Below are 467 nucleotides of genomic sequence, written 5' to 3'. Positions count from 1 at the left end.
AGGGGTTGGGTGTCCGGGAGCCAGGGGAAGACAAGAAATGCTGCCGCCTTCTGCAATTTATTTATTTATTTTTTCTTTTGAGAGAGTGAAAGGAAGAGACAGATACTTGAAACCCAGTGTGTGGCCTGGTTCTTTGGGGTGAGGGAGGGAAGTGGAGAGACACAGGTAGGGGCCTGGGATGGGTGGGTCCGAGAACTTCAGATCTCTCCTTGCCTCACTGAGAACAGGGCGCCCAAGGGTCCCGGGAAGGAGCCAAGGCAGCAGAGGTGGTGACGAACGGGGGCCCGGGGACTGCTGATGCTGTACTAGTCACCGGCAGACTCACTGATTCCGTGAACTCAGGCTAGCCCTGCCCTCCCCCTGGCTGGCCTCATCCCTGGTGTCAGCGTGTTTATTCCTGAAGGAAAGCACAGGAGCCCTCGGCTTACAGTAAACTGGAAATGACCAGTGTACAGAATTGTGTGCAG

Source organism: Microtus ochrogaster, chromosome 7 (genome assembly GCF_000317375.1).
Source record: "Microtus ochrogaster isolate Prairie Vole_2 chromosome 7, MicOch1.0, whole genome shotgun sequence".
In the NCBI taxonomy this organism is placed as follows: Eukaryota; Metazoa; Chordata; class Mammalia; order Rodentia; family Cricetidae; genus Microtus; species Microtus ochrogaster.
This window is presented reverse-complemented; position numbering follows the sequence as displayed.